This window comes from Sinocyclocheilus rhinocerous, unplaced genomic scaffold (assembly GCF_001515625.1).
Source record: "Sinocyclocheilus rhinocerous isolate Xijiao unplaced genomic scaffold, SAMN03320098_v1.1 scaffold53, whole genome shotgun sequence".
NCBI lineage: Eukaryota > Metazoa > Chordata > Actinopteri > Cypriniformes > Cyprinidae > Sinocyclocheilus > Sinocyclocheilus rhinocerous.
In genome coordinates, this window is record NW_015645538.1 from 11,343 (window position 1) to 19,808 (window position 8,466).

The 8,466-nt window shown below is 40.0% G+C and overlaps 1 protein-coding gene across 1 annotated transcript in view; it reads left to right on the top strand.

Annotated features, from left to right (window-relative positions):
• Positions 1–1,298: 1,298 nt before the first annotated feature.
• Positions 1,299–8,466, top strand: part of gatad2b (GATA zinc finger domain containing 2B) — a 43,235-nt gene continuing 36,067 nt past the window's right edge. Inside the window, exon 1 of the mRNA XM_016509754.1 lies at positions 1,299–1,669. The gene's annotated coding sequence lies outside the window, so the exon portion shown is untranslated. The remainder of the gene's footprint in view (positions 1,670–8,466) is intronic.

Below are 8,466 nucleotides of genomic sequence, written 5' to 3' on the forward strand. Positions count from 1 at the left end.
TTGGTGTGACACTAAAAAAAAAAGGTTGAAGAACCATTACTGTTGTACCCTTGAGCAGGGGACATGCTGTCCCTGCAGTAAATATACATGCATAATTGTTGATGCAGAGATATTTATTATTGTTCCTTTATAAGTGCAACATGGCAAACAAAATATTACACACACACAATATATATACAGTATATATATATATATATAATTACTTGAACAACCACAGTCTACACAGTTTTTTTTAATTCACATGCATTTAGTATCTAGATGACAGTAGCTTTTCCTCCCTTTTGGCACATGGTATGATCATTTTCTGGATGTCATGTTAAAAGAATTATGTAACATTTTAAGTAAAAACGCACTTGAAAGATCAGTCAGCTTGCCCCTGATTTACATATCAAAACAAAGAGTGATAAAATTATTTTGTATAAAATTGTATTTCGTTTTCTTGCAATATCTTAAAAACAATTCATATGTATAATTACATGTATTATTATACATAACAAATAAGCACTGTAATTAAAATATATTAAAAAAATTATAAACTCATTTTTAAATTGGTTATTATTGATGTAGCCTACTATTTATCAGCATTAGAGTAGAAATAAAGCATGCTCATATGTTTGAGTCCCTGCAACATAATAAGAAATGAACAATAAGCATGGTTTCGTAACTAATAAAATCATTTTCTAACCCTTGGTGCTTCAGACAATGGCAAATCAAATTTCGTGCGAATCACTCCAGTCCACATATGCGGCCTAAAATCAGCCCTATAAAACTGATCATTGCGGGAAAAGTACAGCCTGTTTTGTTCGTCTGCAAGTTTCGGAAACGGCTGGAAGAATGTCCAAATGTTGTATGGAATCGCGGCGGTTTCACACCACAATGTTCCTCAAAATGCTCCAGTCGATCGGAAAGAAAAGGGAGTTAATATGGCTGTCCACAATTTATCTGTCAGTGTAGTAAGCTCGCCTTGTGCTGCCGACACGACGCGCATAACAACCCATTTAGTTCCCATAATTTCAGAGCTTCTTGTCCCCTCCCCTCCAGACACAGACAACAACATACACCTTAATAGGGGCGCGTCTCCGACACAGCCGCCGACCAATAACCCGTCTGTCTGGGCAGAGACCAAGGGGATGAGCGCTCGCCGAGGCCCAATCAGCGCTTTTGTGTTGCCTGCCGGTGCCGGGGACTGGTCGTGAAGAGCTACAGCAGCGCTTCAGGATCGGAGAGTGAACCCTGTCCAAATGTTGTATGGAATCGCGGCGGTTTCACACCACAATGTTCCTCAAAATGCTCCAGTCGATCGGAAAGAAAAGGGAGTTAATATGGCTGTCCACAATTTATCTGTCAGTGTAGTAAGCTCGCCTTGTGCTGCCGACACGACGCGCATAACAACCCATTTAGTTCCCATAATTTCAGAGCTTCTTGTCCCCTCCCCTCCAGACACAGACAACAACATACACCTTAATAGGGGCGCGTCTCCGACACAGCCGCCGACCAATAACCCGTCTGTCTGGGCAGAGACCAAGGGGATGAGCGCTCGCCGAGGCCCAATCAGCGCTTTTGTGTTGCCTGCCGGTGCCGGGGACTGGTCGTGAAGAGCTACAGCAGCGCTTCAGGATCGGAGAGCGAACCCGGAGCCAGAGGAATCTGAAGGGTAAAGGCGAGTCAGGTGAGTCCGGGGATCCACGCGCGGCCTAGCCGGTTTCGGATCGAATTGGGGAATTTGGGAGCGATATGGTTCATAATCGTTTCCGCATGCGATTTGGCCGTCGTTTGCTGTAAATGAATGGGCTAAACGGTTAAAAAGGGTTTTGAGGGAGTCTGCCGAGCATCCAGACAATAGCATAGCGGATTTTGCGTGGAAAGCAAAGCGCCTCTAACACTCAGCAGTTCAAAGTGGCTGGCTAATACTATTAAAATGAGCTCGGGATTGCGCCGTGGCGTATCGCACATCGAGCGGCTATTTCAAGAGCGATTCCGCGAAAAGCCCGTCATATTTAGCAGGCAACTTTGACAAGTTTACCGGCCGAAGCAGCATTTTATATGTGTGAAACGGCTTTCATTGTTTCATCTGGTGTCTCTAGGGGTTAACCCAGATTGGCGGAGAAAGCCTCGCGTCCTCCCGGCTGTGGCTACAGTAGTGCAGTAGCAGCTCAGACACAATGAAAAAGCCCAACATATACACACATGCAACGCCATCAAAATAAACCTAACGCTCGTATTCCGACGATATCAGCTCAAACGGGCTGTTTTGTGGCTGTTCGGGGTAGCGGGCTTTCTCTCTACAGTGCCGAGGGCACACGGATGGTGTACGGTGAGCCTGTACAATTAGAAAAAAAAGATGTCGAAAATGCATCAGCCATTTACGTAAGTGAGGACGTTCTCTCAACTTGCTCCATATGCACGCAAATGGCTGCCCAACACTTGACAGACGTAAGAGTGAAATCTAATTCCAGCGTGAATGCAGGTATTGATCGAAGCCAACAGGGAGCCACTGATAATCGGGGGAGATGACGTTTAGAAAGAAACTCTGATCAATGATATATGCTCTCTGTAATTCGTTCTCTGCAGACACGTCCAAAGTGAGACTGGCTTTACTTTATAGGCTTTATATAGTCAGAGGTTTACTCTAGCAGTCTGATTTGCAGAGTTTGGCCTCACAAGAATTTCTCCTATGCATTTAGTAAGCAGATGACAGTAGTTTGTTTGAGAAGACTTTTACTTTTTTCTGCTTCATTTTAAAGTAAAAATGCACTTAACAGATAGTTCCACTATATAGGCAAATTCTTATTTTGCTACTGTCCAAAGTTTTTTAATACAGGCACTCAGTAATTTTTTGCTCATTTAAAAAAAAGTTTTACATATAAAGAAATTAACTGCGCTAAATCAAGTGGGTCACCCGCTCATGGGTGCTGCCATGTTGAGATCACATGACTTGCCATGTCATGTAATAGAGTCAGGTTCAAGTTCAGGTTATTTTTTTAAATTGGGGAATTGATTTTTAACAATAAATTAAACGTGAACTACAAGGTTGTTAATCAGTGTTATGCTTATGCCATCACTCTGCATTATTTCAACTTATTTTAAGTAACCATATTTGACAGCAGATTTCTCAGTAAAAAAAACTACATTACCCATCATTATGCAAACAAATCAGTCAATCCGATAATTAAACCAAGCAAATCACATCAAAAGAACACTTTAGCACCAGTGCTTTCGAACTCCCTAAATATTTCTGTATATATTCATATTTTGCAATTCATGTAGAATGTTTTTTCTATATACACAAAACAGCTTTAAATCAATAGTTTATTTATCCATTTTTTATTGTCATTTGCTGTGCTTCACAATGGGATTGTAGTCCTTTCCCTTGCTCAAAGTTGTTGAGTTCACAGACTTTTGGTTTGATTTTTCGAATACTATTTTGCTTCAAATGAACGTTTGTGGTATTTTGATTCACACTGTTGATATTTAGTTTGATTCATGGCTTATAACCTTTTAACAAAGACTTTATACTACTACTAATAGACATAACATAGCAAACCGAATGAGTTTGAATTCAAGAAAGACACAAAAACTAACAAATTAAAAGAAAAACCAACAGCTTAGGTATGAACATGCTATTTGCATCCACACAAATAGGTGTCAGCATAAAGTTTAAAACCACTTAACAGGAGCCAGCTGAATGTAAACACAAACTTACTGAGTGCACCTTTTAAGTTCAAGGAATTATTCAAGAAACTAACAAACTTATGTGCTCCTAGATATTTTTATAGCATATAAAAGTTTACCACTTTGACAAGTCACAGAGAAAAAGCTCTCCACCCACTGTTATTAAAGTCATTTATACTTATTGTGCAGAGAGAAAGGTCCGCATAGAAGTCACCGAACATGTACTTCTCTAGGAATTACCCTGGTGAGATCATTCTAATGTCTGATGTAAGTAATCTGTGTAAACAACAGAACTGTGAAGAAAAAAATATTTTTTAGTAAGTAGCACATCTTATAAGAGCCAATTGGAGTGTTTTCTGCTAATTTTGAAAAAGGCTGCTGCATACTGTGAGGGGCGCCCCACTAGTATTACATCCTCAAGAGGGGTCCAAACAATGTTCTTATTGACTGTTTTGCTCAAAGGCATTTTGTGTGGACTGTTCCTCCTCCTCCCCCTCAGGCGGAAGATACTTGGCAGTGTGGTATTTATTTTTCTACCTTTTTTTGGGCTATAGTTGGTGCACCCGGGCTTATGACCATTGCCTGTGAAAGGATTTTATGCAGTTTGTTCTCTTTAATTTCCATGGTGCACGGGCACCTTATTGCTAGTGACTGTCTAGCTTTGTTAAGCCCACGAAACCTGTGAAGTGCGGTGCCAGGTGATAAGACGGAACACACTGAGATGAGCAAAGACTCTAAGCTCAAGTTATCAATGTAGATTCCATCATAGATCTGTCATGGTACCTCAAGTACCTGTTCTACCTAAACCTGCTACACACCAGATCTTATGTTAGTAGTGGTGCTTTAGCACAACATTGACATTCCCATGTTGAATGCAAGGATTTTCACTTTAAATATAAGCCCAATGCATATTTTCAAGTGGTTCACGATTGAGGGCTTAAGCCTTGTGCTGTGGATAGTTCACCCAAAATACAAATTTTCATTTGCTCACGTCAGTGGGGTCCAAAACAATGTTAACATTCTTTAAAATATCTTCTTTTGTGTTCTCTATAAGAACGAAAGTCACATGAGGGTGGGTAAATGACAGAATTGATTTTTTGGGTGAACTAATCCTTTTTATAAGCATTTGTAAGTGCAGAATTACTATTCACAATCTAAAAACTATTTTTGTTCAGGTGATCCTGCGTTAGATCATATTTTGACTTAGCACTTAACTCAACTTGGATTCAATCATGGGTTCATCTAGAAGACGAGACCATGCCATTGAAGAAGACATTTGAGAGGGAAACATTTAGAACTGGATATTGACTCTTGGATCAGAAAGAGTACTTGACTTGGCTGGGTTTCAGGATTGCTGAATGGTCAGAAACGGTAGTGTTTAGAATTAGCAGTGCCCCTTTGGCAAACGTATTGGAGTAGACGCAACAAAACGACTTGCTCTGTAAACATGCGCCATGAGATTTACGGCAGTGCAATATGATGATGTGGACCCAAGTTGTGCTAGTTTTGTAAAACGAACCCTCAATGCGACAATTCTAAGAGCCGAGAGCAGGGCATTGACACTCAGATGTCCTCCCATTGATCTCCTACCCTTCAACGCACCTTCAGTGTCGTTAGTGTTGTTTTAAAGCTGGTTAGAATGAGAGGGAAATGTTCACGTCTGGTAGTTTGGTTTTGTGTGATAATGGGTTTAGGACCGATGGGTCAGGTCCAAAAGGGTTTGATTCATTGGCTCTTGGGTAAGCTAGGGGCTGCTGCTCTCCCTTTCCCCAGATAAGGCTTTTTGGTCTAGGAAACAATATGAGCACATGTCTTTTGGCTGTATAAAGCAGTGTAATGGACAACATCATTACCTCAGACCTTCCCATTGACATCATAGAGAAATTATTCTGTCATATACTGTTTTTGATTGTACTCGTTTTGCGGTTTGAAGTTTAGTTACAGGGTTACAAATCATAATCGCATATAGCCTACCATAAGGTTTTAATAATTAATCATGTACACTGCAGTTTATCATTTAGCTGTTTTCATTTTTAATTCAGTATTTGAACTATAGTTTCCAAGCGTTTCCTTATAGAGAAAATTTGTAATCAAGTGGTGTTCATACTGGTTATTGTCAGCCTGCCCTGTATCAAGTCTTCCGTTTGCATTGACTATATGAGAAGGTCTGATTGATACCTACTCAAAATCAGTGCTTATTTCATGACCCATAGTTATGTAAAATTGAGACCTGAATGCCTGAATGTTTTGAAAAGAAAGAAATCGGGATAATTACCCCTTAATCAGAAACATTGCGTTTATTTAAAAAATTTCCCAAGCAAAAATCCTTTGAGGGTGAGAAGTCTTGTCGGTTGCTTGTACATGCTACTAATTGATATGGATGATGTTAATGAATGTGAAGTGATAAATCTAGATCAGTGAAAGAAGTGCAAATAAAAAGAAAAGTATGTCAAACCTTTTTGAGCCTGATGCCAATCTATGTCAGTATTCAGTAGTATACAGTAGGAAGTGTTTTATAAAGGGTTAAGTTAAAAAAATTAACATTCTGTCATCATTTACTCACTCTCATGTCGCTTCAAACCTGTATCACTTTCTTTTTTTTTTCAACAGAACACAAAAGAAGATATTTTGAAGATAGTTGGAACTGTTTTGTCCACACAATGAAAGTCAATGGGGTCCAAAACAACATCTTTCACTGTGTGGAAAAAACACTTAAGCATTCTACAAACTATCTTCTTTTGTGCTCCACAGAAGAAAGTAAGTCATTTAGAATGGATAGTGTTGTTATCATCATTTAAAACTATTAAACATTGTTTTCATTCATTAAAATACAGCTGAAATAAATAAATAATGTTGACACAAATACCTGAGGTAATTGCAATAAAATAAAGTTGATTGACCTTCTCAAAAATTAAATGAAAACTGAATATATATATACACGCATAATAGTACGTAAATAATAGTAAATTATGGTTCAGAATGGCAAGAGTAAATGATTCTCAGTTAATTTTAAGATGAACTGTCTCTTTAAATCTGTACAAAATCCATTTCAAATTAGAACAACTTGAAAAAGGACGTATCTGTTTAGATGCGGTCTGGTTTATAGATCTGATTTTTCCTCGTAGCATTGAAGAAGTGCGTACAGCTTAGCTGAAATAAATAACTGATTTGTAAAGCAATCTGGGCTAGATGTCATCACACTGTTTTAGAGGTATCTGAATCCCTCTGGTGGTCGTCAGTTGCACAGGGACCTTTGACTCCTCAGCTTTTTCCGCTCAGCTCTGTCAGTTGCTGATTAATTATTCTCCACCATTTTAGTTGTGAGATCTTAGGTGGGCACAGTGAGCAGGTAGCGAGAGGGAATGTTTCAGTCGACTGTAATGCGTCGCATGTATGTTGGTGCGCTGGTCTTGTTAACACCTGAATGGGGAGGCTGCGTTGTGCGGGCCTCATGCAAGGCTTATTAAACCCCACGCAGAAACAATCAGCCCAGATGAATGGCTTCCTGTGAAGTTTAATTAGAGGGCCTCCCTGATGCTTGAGCTGGATAAACAGCAGCAAGAAACGACATGACGGGCCTCTTACCTTGATTCTTGAAGAATGCGTGGATGTGAAGAGCGAGAAGCCCGACCGGAGACAAAGATGTTTTTAGCTTTAGGAATGTTGTCGTTTTTTATTTTTTCCTCTCCTTTTTCCTGGTGGATGGTGTCTGACCATCCCAATCGTGAAATAGATGAGTTTTTCAAGCTTCATGAGTCTTGGCCGTCACGAGAGCTTCGGATTGTTGTTAATTTGCTCGACGTCTCTCAAGTGGGATTTCTCTGAAGATGAGGTGTGGACTGCATTAATTGTATTGGCTCTGTTTGAAAAATTCTGAAGTATTGATTCAGGCCAAGCTGTTTTCATCATTCCGCAATGTATTACATTGTAGCAAGACGGAAGCTGTGAGTGAATATGAAGTGCATAGACCCGTTTTATGATTACAGTGGGATGTATAGGCGTATAGTCCCCAGATGGGTGGCTTTTGTAGCGTGAGGTTCTCCGGCTGCACTCTTTTCAGGAGCGAGAGAGCTGTGTGATGGGTTGAGCTGATCGAAAGACTGCTGGAACACTTAATTCAGTGCAATATGAAAGAGCAAACGGAACCCATCCGAAGCATTTCTCTCTGGAACCATCTTAGTTTTCATGGCCCGGGGGCTAGTTTGTCTATTAAAGTTGATGGACCTGACATTATGTATGGCGTTGCATCATTTATTTAAGCTAAAGTAGTCTTAGAAATGATTTTGTTTTGACTATGCAGTCATAAACTTCTGTTTTATTATTGTGACATCAGCCAACGCCAGTGTCCAGTTGCAACAAACCTCTTAACGGGACAGTTCACCCAGAAATTGTCAGTGATGTTATTTATAACCTGTGTGACGTAATATGTTAATACTTAAAGGGTTAGTTCACCCAAAAATCATGTCGTTTCAATCCCGTAAGTCCTTCGTTCATCTTCGGAATAGGGTTGTGACGGTGAGGAAATTTTCCCACCGGTTAATCGACGTGTGACAACACCGGTAATACCGGTATCACCGTGGGGGTGGGGGCGTTCCCTCTTTTCCTCGCTTTCCTTCGCTTTTAGCTTGTAAAAGCGGCGTGCGCATTTTACTTTCACTTTCAAATAGCGGCAATTCGGCGTAAAGCAATTGTTCGTTTTTAGTTAGCTTGAATTTTCCCTCTTTTCCTCGCTTTCCTTCGCTTTTAAATAGCTTAAAAGCGCCGTGCGCATTTTACTTTCACTTTTGAATTAGC